Genomic DNA, 9,811 nt, shown 5'->3' on the forward strand with positions numbered 1-9,811 from the left:
GAACCACAGTGTCACCAGTGGGTGCACACACAGTCCTTTTGGAATACTTTTACTTCTGTTATTTCCAAATGACATCTGTTCCCTTGAAGTGACCTGATACCACAAAAGCTCTACAACCTCCACAGAAGGGCTAAAATACCTGAGGTCCCTTGAGATATCCATATTTGTGGTATTGAAAATAAAATAACTCCCTGAGTGACTCAGGCTGCTTTAAAAAAATATAGTAATATGGAAACATGGGGGAACATTGAAAGAGGGTAATCACTTAGAAACCTGTCAGGACAGAACTGATAGAACATATATATAATAGTGGATTTGTTAGCTTTGCTGGGGATTGCTGCAATGGCCATCTTCAGGCTAGAGATCTAAGGGGAAGAGAAACTGCTCAAGAATTTGGGAGCCTAAGGTCTAGAGAGACTATGAAGCAACTGGCACCCAGTGCTAAAGATTTGAAAGCCCCCACATCATAAATTGGAATTAAAAGGCTGAAAAACCCCGGAATGGAAGCAGCAACAGCAGCAGCAGCAACAACAACAAAATAATAAATATCCATGTTCTGGGTGATTTCCTGTCAACTTGACACAAGCCAGGTTCACCTGGGAACACAGAACCACCCCAGTTGAGAAAATGTCTTTATCAGATTGGCCTGTAGTCAAGTATGTGGGGGCACTTTCTTGTTTAACGTTAGATGTGGTAGGATCCAGCCAGCTGTGGTTAGTGCCACCCATGGGCAGATGGGGAGACTTGTATAAAAAGCAGGCTGACCACTCCCACAATCTCTGTGCCATCCTTATCCCAGCACATCATGTAGGCTGGACAGACTGTAGGCCGAAGGTTATGTGGCTGGGTTGGTACAATCTGAGACCCAGGCCACTAGAGTGACTCCATCCCTGACACTTCCTGGAGTGCCAGGACCCAGAGGCAGAATGGCCCAGAGACCTAGGATAGAACTAAACACGACTGGAGAAAAATGTCAACGTAGTGATGCCCAACTGTATTCTGCTATATTCATAGATTGGTCCCTAACCTAATAGTCATCAGAGAGGTTTCATCCAGCAATTGGTTGAAACAGATGCAGAGACTCATAGTCAAATTTTAGGCGGGGCTCAAGAAATCATGCTGAAAAGAGGGAGGAAGGATTGTAGAGATGCCAAGGACACCACAAGAAAACCCATAGAATCACCTAACCTGGGCTCATAGGAGTTCACAGAGACTGAATTAACAGCCAGGGAGCCTGCATGTGACCGACATAGGCACTTTCCTTATAGGTGACAGTTGTGTAGTTTGGTCTTGTGGGACTCCTAACAGTGGGAACAGAGGTTGTCTCTAACTCTTTTGTTGACTTTTGGGACCCTACTCCTCATTCTGGGTCGCCTTGCCTGGCTTTAATACATGGGAGGTACTTAGTGTTACCACAACTTGATATGGCACGCTTTGTTGATGGGAGGCTTGCCTCTTTCTGAACAGAAACAGAGGAGTGGATGGGGGATGGTCAGAGGGAAGCTGGCGGGGAGGTACTGGGAGGAGAGGATGGAGGGGAAACTGAGGTTGGGGTGTAAAAAAAAGCAGGCTGAGCAAGCCAAGGGGAGCAAGCCCCAAAGCAGTGTTTCCCCTTGGCCTGTGTTTCAGTTCCTGCCCTGATTTCCTTTAGACAGACTAGGACCTGGCAGTTGTAAGAAGGAATAAACCCTTTCTCCTCCAACTTGCTTTTGGTTGTGGCGTTAGAAAGCAAACAATCCCCTCTCTGAAAGAGTGGAGTCTGTCCATCCATGTGGTTTTTTCCTATCTCTTTTGCTTCTTTTGTCTCACATAGAGTTCCAGCCTACTTGGTGGTGTTGCCTCTAATTCCTGGCGGAACTTTCCCGCTCAGGTTGCTGGCCCTCATACCAACCCTTTTTAGAAACAATTTCACATCCACACCCAGAACTATGCTTCATCAACTTTCAAGACTTCTCTCCACACTTTCAAGTTGACAATCAAGATTAATGGGAGAGACCTTGTATCTAGACCAGGTGAGAGAGTGGTATGGCTTACATTGCAGTGTAGCTGAAGAAATGATATCATGCATGTTCTAGATGGGTTTGAACACATCAGTAATGAAATAAAAATGACAAAATAGTCTTGGTTCCAAAGTTTGGCTTTGAGCCCCTGACTTGATGACTATCAGCATGGGGATATTTGTAATGGGAACACCCAGATGGAGGATTGAGTAAACATTGATGTTTCTGTTATATATAAAAGTAGACATTTATTATAGAAGGCTAGAAAAACGAACAAGACTTCCTCCTACTAGGAGTCAAGTCAGATTTTCAAATAGGCATATGGCATGGTGATGAAGTGTAGACAAACTCACCAGGAAAGGGGGGGGGGATAGATCAGTGGTTCCCAACCTGTGGGTCACGACCCCTTTTGGGGTTGAATGACCGTTTCACAGGGGTCATGTAAGGCCATCAGAAAACACGAAAACACCCCATTCATAACGGTGTCACAAGTACAGTTATGAAGTATCAGTGAAATAACTTTATGGTTGGGGGTCACTACAACATGAGGAACTGTATTAAAGGGTCACAGCATTGGGAAGGCAGAGAACCACTGGCACAGATAGAGAGAGGGTGTGGAAATTCCTGTTCTAGATCTAGGGCAGCTGACATCTGGGGGAGGGCTCCTGTGTTAGAGCACTCAGGGGGCTCCTCTTCCCACTTTGACTATTACGTTTTTACCTTATTCCAAGGTTTTTGCAAGGCTACTCTGTTGCTGTCAGGCTCAGGATGACATTTGGCTTCTCCTTTTAATATGGGGGAAGTGTTTTTCAGTGGCTCTGTCTGAATGCTAATAGGTGCAAGGAATTTTTTCCTAGTGAATACAGTTTCCACAAAGAAAATATGTAACATTAACTCTACTTTTTTTTCCATTTCCCTTACAATATTTTCCCTCTCTCCTTCCATTCCTTACTAGGCTGTATGAAATTCCTCTCATGTAAATCCTAAGGTTAGTCTTGGCTGTGACCCAATTCTCTGAGACCCTTCCTTTCTTCTGTGCGTAAGTGGGTTACAAAAGTGAAAATAAAATCTCTAAGGTACATGTATTACTTTCATCTTCTTAAATGTGGAAGATTACTTTGAACTTTTCTTAAAATTCCAACACATCGGCAGGGCCTGCTTTCCTCCTTCAGCGCCATTTTGTGGCTGGGAGACCTGCAAATGAAGGTTAAAGGCCACCGCCAGGGCTGAGGCAGAAGGAGGGGGGAGGGGCGGGAGAAGGGGGGGGGGCGGGGTGCGGATGGCGGCTGTGGCTTGCCCTTGGCCTATGTGACTCGTGGCGCCCGCGCAGCCTCCCGCTGGAAAGGGTGCAAGATGACCAACAAAGAACCTCTTCCTAAAAAGGTCCGTTTGGGCGAAACAGACTTCAAAGTTATGGCACGGGAGGAGTTGATTCTAAAACGGAAACAATAAGAAGCATACGTTCAAGCTTCGGAGGGAAAGTACACAGATCTTAATTCAAACAGTGTGACTGGCTTAAGGGAATCTGAAGGAAAACTCAAGCAGCAACAGCAGGAATCTGCACGCAGGGAAAATATTCTTGTCATGATTAGCAACCAAGGAATAGGAGGTGCAAGAGAGTACTACTCAAATCGAGTACCTCAAGCAAGTCCAGCAGCCGAGTGTTACCCAAACTGTGATCAACTTGTTTTTCCTAAAACAACCCAGCGATCAACTTGTTTTTCCTAAAAATGAAAGGTGAACTGGAACAGACTAAAGACAAACTGGAACAAGCCCCAAATGAACTGAGTGCCTGGAAGTTTATGCCTGATAGGTCAACAAATCATACTCCCCAGTCAAGACTTCCCTGATAGTCCCACCTCGAGAAAGCTGTGGTGGGACAGCCAAGGACTCCCCGTTCCACACCAAGACTCAGACTTTTTGAGCCCAAACAGCCACATTCTTATACTGTCCAGCTTGCAATGGTTAATGTAAAGCTTACCAGATGAACCTTGTGTTTCAGCTTTTCTCTTCCCCTTCCCCTTGCTTCAGAGCCAGATGCCGTCGGACCATTCCAAAGAAGAGGCCACCTTGGAAAAATTCCCCTTCTAGAACATGTAGAACAGTTGAGAAATGTTTCTGTTTGAAGAAAATAGAGGGGACAACAGAAGTCTTAAGTCTGTGGCACACTGTGTCTTCAGACCGTTTGGGGGATTGAAAACCTACAGGTTTTAAATCATGAATTGAACATGTAAAATTCCAGTAAAATGTAAAAGTGGAATGTGCATGGCTCTTACCCTTGAGCATGGTGACTTAGAGACACTGTACATCAATTATGCCAATAAGACTCTGGACTTCATGATGGTTGAACTACTGGGTCAAAACTCAAATGAGGAGAATTTTGCCATTAAAGGATTTACATGCTAAGAACCAATTTCTAATAAACTTCGAGACAATCATGTCATAACTACCAGTACAAGTGGTGCATATATGTATCTATTAGCTCTGAGCTTTCTATTACATAATGGAGCCTTAAACGTATGTGTTTTTTTTTATCAATGGTTTGTTCTTTGAATGGTTGCGGAAACTGTAGATAACCTTAATGGAGGACTGTACAAACGTGAAAGTGTGGTCTCACACTGCAGGTTTAAAGTGTTTGAAGCATTCTGGGTATTCATTTCACAACTAGATTGTATAGGAATGGGCCGTGAAGAGACTCCTGTTACTCAGTAAACCCTCATCTCACTCAGCAGGCACATGTTGAACAGCATTGTCGTTGGTGTGAAATGGGGATGTGTTCCTTCATTGTATTTGGGCCTTTTGTATCGAATTCTTGATATTAAATTAAATGTGCCTTGAATTAGTTGTTTTTTTATTCAAGGAATATTCTGATAATTTTGTTGTATTCTTTAATAATTTTCTTTGGGGGCTGTGGAGAGCACATCAACACTTTGGAAAAATTATTCTGTGCTCTTCAAAGTGAAGGAAAAGGCTGTCTTGTTGAAAACACTTTATTCCAGGTGACAAGACTTGGCATTTGGCCCCAGGATATTGCAGTAGACTATAATGAGGGACAGTCTCACAAGGTTCATGCTATAAGATTGTGGAAATAATGTGTTGGAACTGTGGGCTGGCCCAGTGAGACTTGGTGTGAATTGGAAAATGGTATAGTGATGATTCTAGCAGACTCACTTGCTCATTTAGATAAACGAGGCTTCATGCTTCCATCCAAGCCTGGAGGTGAGTTTTTTTTTTTTTTTTTCATCTGTAAGTCACCAGTTTGAATTTTCACTTGGTGATAATGGAGTCTGAGATGAGTAGAAGATAAATATTCCAGCTTGTTCCAATGTATAAGAGCAGTTTTAACAAGGGTGGCTTAAGTTCTCTTAATCTTTCAAATCAGTTCCAAACAGGCAAAAAGTTAATGGTGAAATGCTGAATGCTTATCCAGGAGAATCAAGAGCTTGGAAGGCAGCTGTCCCAGGGCAGTACTGCACAGCTTGAAGAAGAGTGAGGAGCTTAAAAGCAGTCAGGATGAGCTGAATGACTTCATCATTCAACTTGACGAAGAGGTAGAGGGTATGCAGAGCACCATTCTAGTTTTTCAGCAACAGTTGAAGGAGACATGACAGCAGTTGGAGCAGTGCCACCAGCCACAGTCTCAAGCTTCAGCCCCAAGTACCAGCAGGACTACATCTTCTGAACCTGTAGATCAGGCAGAGGCCACAAGCAAAGACTGCAGTCGTCTGGCAAATGGACCAAGTAATGGCAGCTCCTCCTGCCAGCAGATGTCTAGGTCTGGATTTCACAGGGAGGGGAACACAACTGAGGATGACTTTCCTTCTTCTTCAGGGAATGGTAATAAGGCCTCCAACAGCTCAGAGGAGAGAACTGGCAGAGGAGGTAGTAGTTACATGAACCCACTCAATGTGGGGTATGAAAGTGTAGACTCTCCCATGGGCAGGGAAAATTCTCTCAGACATCACTCAAATGACACAGACTCCAGCCATGACCCTCAAGAGGAGAAAGCAGTGAGTGGGAAAGGTAATCGAACTGTGGGTTCCCACCACATTCAGAATGGCTTGGACTCAAGTGTAACTGTACAAGGTTCAGTTTGGGAATATTTTTCCAGCAAATTTTTACAGTGTCATTTAATTTGGGAGAGGATGCTGTCAAAAATTAATGCATACTTTTGTCACAATTTGCCTTTTTGTGGGTGTGTTTTTTGTTTGGTTCCTTTTTTTTTTTTTTTTTTGCTTTCTTTTTCTTTTCCTTTTTTAGTGCCACTTTGAACATCCTAACAGTTAGTTACTTTGAACGTTGCTGAAAGAACATTTTGTGTAGGGTCAAGTTATTTTTATATGAGTTAATGTGAAGTTGTAAATGGGAATCTATAATGATGATGTCTGTATAAATCTGTGTCTATCTAGAACCTGTGATGTGTAAGGACATTCTTACTCATGCTGATATATACAATGCATCATTCAGACTTGTTAGAGTGGGCTTATGACTGCCAAGTTTGCCCAGTACAGTAGTTTTTATCACTAAAAAGTTAGACTTGGAGTCCTATAGTAGTTTCAGTGTTAGTGCATTCATCTTTAGGGGACTGAATGTTTAAGAAATCTGTGTGCATAGTTACTAAGTTTTTATGAACTCTTGTGTCCTGTTACTGCATATTGCCCTGTGACTCCACTGTATCTCACTTGTACTGACCAAACCTAAATAAAAAATTTTATTATTAAAAAAAATTCCAACACATTTAGCTGTTCTGTATTATCCTTCTCATTTTTCCCATAATACGTTGGCATTTTATTAAAAGTTAAGATTATAGCATCATTTTTTATATAATGTAATTGAAAATGTTTACAATTTTATTCAGAACATAAAAATCTTACAGAAATTTGACTAAGTGAGTGAATTTTTAAGAACATGGAAAAATTTATAGATATTGCTCCAAAGAAATATACAAATGACCAGAAACCACACAAAAAGGTACACAACTTCACTGGCCATTGCAGAAATTCACACTAAAACTGCAGTGATGTGCCACTATGTAGCTATTATAATGGCTACAGAGAAAAGGCAAAAATAACTGTGACTAGAAGAGAAAAAGCAATGAACCCCTCCTGCATTGCCCATGGGAAAATAAAATGATGTTCTCACTTCTAAAGGTAGCTTGGCATTTCCTCCCAATGTTAAACATAAAGTTACAAAATGCTCAATAATCCTAATTGTCAGTATAATCCAAGAGAAATAAAAACATTTCCACATAAAATCTTGGGCGTGGAAGATAGCTCAATTGGTAAAAATGTTTGCCACTTAGGCATGAGGACCTGAGTTTGGATTTTCTGCACCCACATAGACACTGGGTATGCAACGAGGGTGTGTAACTGAGCGAGCACTGGGTGGGATGGGGAGAAAAAGGGCAGATCCCTGGAGCATTCACACCAGGCAGCTTAGCCAACTGACGAGCTCTAGGATCAGAGAGACTCTGTCTCCAAACACAAGAGTGAGTGCAATTGAGGAAAACATCCAATATGTACATATGTATGCAGGTATTTGTGTGCACGTGTGTGTACATGGATGTGTGGAGGTCAGAAGTTGATGTTGGATGTTTTCCTCAATAGCATCATTTTTAATGCCAAGGAAATGGAAGTGCTTTAGTTATACTTGTTTTCTTACTGTACTTCTTTGCTTTGAGGACCTCTGAGTTTGTCTCCAATGTTCTCTGTTGAAACACATGTCCATTCATTGATCTTTGCTCCAGCTGGCGTGTCGATATGGACGGGAAAATCTCATAGGGGAAATTGCAGTTTCCCTCAGGATGACCCCTAACTGATTATTCCATACCAGGAGGGCACTCCCTGCAAAAGTACATACAAGGAAATAAAAACAATAAACTGATTTAGCAGGTTGGGTTTATGTGTGTGCATGTGTGAGTGTGTAAAACAATGACAATCAAGGGAAAAGAAGCCATGAATTTGAGAGGGAGTGGAGGGCACGGAAGGAGCAGTGGGGGGATGATGTGAATACAGTACACATATGTGAACTTTAAGAAGTAAGTTTAACAAATAAAAAAGAAAGAAAGCATATATGGAGCAACCAGTGTCTTAGTGTTCCAGATTTTAACTTTCCGGAAGAATCTTTTCTTTTTGTTTCTATGATAAAATTTGGTGTTGTGCCTTCTCACCTCAGATCCCCTGGGTTCAAATCTCAGTTTAGCTGCTCACTTGGGTGGTCTGAGGTGAGTCTTTAGCTCCTCCCCCTCTGTCTCTTCACATGAAATGTATGGATACTACACCAGTCCCATTTAACTGTTGATACTAAATGAGTTAAGGTATGGTTAATAGTTAATTTTAACCGTCAGCTTTATTGGATTTGGAACTATTTATAGGAGACAAGTAAAGCACACTAATGTTTCTAAATGCTTCTACCAGAGGATTTCCAGGAAGGATAATGAAAAGTGGGTGAAAGCACCCTGCACACAGAGGGCATCATCCCAGGGGATGACGGCCTACATAGATTAAAAGGACAGAAAGACATCTCCATGATGTGAACTGCTCTGCACCACCACTCACGTCCTACCAACCTGGACAGAACCCTCAGGAAGTTTGAGACAGAACAGCTCTGTCCTTTGTAAATGTTCATTTCGCAGATATTTCCTAACAGTGACACAAGGGCCTAGCTGATAGTGTAGGTAAGGAATTTGTAAGAAAGCCTTGCCCATAGCAGTTAAATGTTTTTTGTGTTATCCTTCCTTCCTTTCTCGTCATCACTAGCATTAATTGTAAACTCTGGGACACTTACTTTTGAGAATTTACAGTTGATGTCTATGCTTGGCCACTGGGTGTCTCTCTTGCATTTATAATAATATGCTATTCTGTCTTATTTACCATGTCCTTTGCCTTACAGAAGCTTCTCAGTTTTAGGAAGTCCTATTTATTAATTGTTGCTCTCAGTGTCTTTGCTACTGGTATTATATTTAGGAAGTGGTCTCCAGTGTCAATGTGTCCAAGACTACTTCCTACTTTCTATTCTATCGGGTTCAGAGTTACTGGATTTATCTTGAGGTCTTTGGTCCATTTGGACTTGAGTTTTGTGCATGGCAATAGATATGGATCTATTCACAATCTTCTACATGTTGACATTCAGTTATGCCAGCACCATTTGTTGAAGATGTTTTCTTTTTTTCCAGTGTACAGTTTTGGCTTCTTTGTCAAAAATTGGGTGTTCATATGTGTGTGGATTAATGTCAGGGTCTTCAATTCAATTCCATTGGTCCACATGTCGGTTTTTACGCCAGTACCAAGTAGGGGATGGGGAATAATAACATAAGGGAATGGGATGGTCAAGCTGGAACAGGGATGGAGTGGGAGAACAATGAAAGAGATACCATGATAGAGGGAGACATCACAGGGATAGTGAGAAACCTGGTACTAGGGAAGTTCCCAGGAATCCACAAGGATGACCCCAGCTTAGACTACTAGCAATAGTGGAGAGGGTGCCTGAACTGTCTTACCCCAGTAATCAGATCAATGAATGCCCTAACTGTCATCATAGAGCCTTCATCCTGTAACTGATGGAAGCAGATGCAGAGACCCACGGCCAAACATCAGGCCAAGCTCCAGGAGTCCAGTCGAAGAGAGGGAAAAGGGATTCTATGAGCAAGGGGCATCGAGATCATGATGGGGAAACCTACAGAGAGAACTGAACCAAACTAGTGGGAACTCATGAAATTTAGACGAACACCTATGGAACAGTAGCATCAAGATCCATCCCTGGTGCATGAGCTGGCTTTTTGGAGCTCACTACCTATGGTGGGACACCTTGCA

General features: G+C 42.3%; 1 pseudogene; it reads left to right on the plus strand.

The window, feature by feature from the left end:
- Positions 1–3,353: 3,353 nt before the first annotated feature.
- Positions 3,354–7,818, plus strand: LOC118573954 (annotated as a pseudogene).
- Positions 7,819–9,811: the final 1,993 nt, after the last annotated feature.

The sequence above is a fragment of the Onychomys torridus genome, chromosome X (assembly GCF_903995425.1).
Source record: "Onychomys torridus chromosome X, mOncTor1.1, whole genome shotgun sequence".
Lineage (NCBI taxonomy): Eukaryota > Metazoa > Chordata > Mammalia > Rodentia > Cricetidae > Onychomys > Onychomys torridus.